The sequence below is a fragment of the Etheostoma spectabile genome, chromosome 9 (genome assembly GCF_008692095.1).
Source record: "Etheostoma spectabile isolate EspeVRDwgs_2016 chromosome 9, UIUC_Espe_1.0, whole genome shotgun sequence".
In the NCBI taxonomy this organism is placed as follows: Eukaryota; Metazoa; Chordata; class Actinopteri; order Perciformes; family Percidae; genus Etheostoma; species Etheostoma spectabile.
In genome coordinates this window covers 10,060,480-10,061,388 of record NC_045741.1, presented here as the reverse complement: position 1 = coordinate 10,061,388, position 909 = coordinate 10,060,480, and positions in this window count along the sequence as shown.

Here is a 909-nt window from a genome sequence, read left to right as displayed (position 1 = left end):
GCCTTTACTAGCCTAATATAGTTTCACGGTAAAATAATTTGAAAATTGAATTGAGAAACACAGAACAACAACCAAATAAGGACTTTAGCACAGGTTCCAAATTTTTTATTAGAGTTCAAAGCATAAACAGACGATTTGCATTTATAGACTGTAAAAATAAGAAAAGGAGTTTCCGTGTCTGAAAAGTGAAGCCAGTGTTTTTTAGAGATTCTATGTCCTGCTCCCATGCTCCTATGTCTGGTGACAGCCAAACTACAGAATTTTATGACAAAAGGACCTTACTTCCCACTTGATATATAACCTCAGGAAACATTTCCTGAGCTACCGACCTGTCAATCATGCCACTAGGCCTACTTTGTTGGATGTATTGTGCTTCCCCATAGTACAATCTACATAAAGGAATCCGAACTACATCTCAACATGCTTTATTGTTGCTATTTAATCAGAGTAATTCCAAGTGCATAAGAAGAAACTAGGTTTTCTTGTTTTTTACTGTTATTTGGGTTGGTGTTTACAATAATTGCCCTGGTGTAGTGACTGAAAACAGTTAGGTGTCCAGAACAAACCGGGACGGGAGGCCAGGTACAAAATATAAATGGAATTTATTTACACAGTTTGCACAGATTAAAAACCCTAGTGAGAAACGGCAAACAGCGCCAGCGTGGACACAGTAGTGACTTTAAAAAAGAAAGAAATAAAGTGCAATGGCACCGGCGCAATAACTTGATATAAATAGCAAAATTTCACTGGAATAATTTAAAGGCTATTGATATGCGTTAGGACCCAATACACACAATAAAAGAGCAATAGAACAAAATACCACTGCACACTTTAAAACTCACGCAATCACATGCACATTAGAAGGCAACACCTCAAACCACACTAGCAATAAGGGGTCTCTAAAGCTAT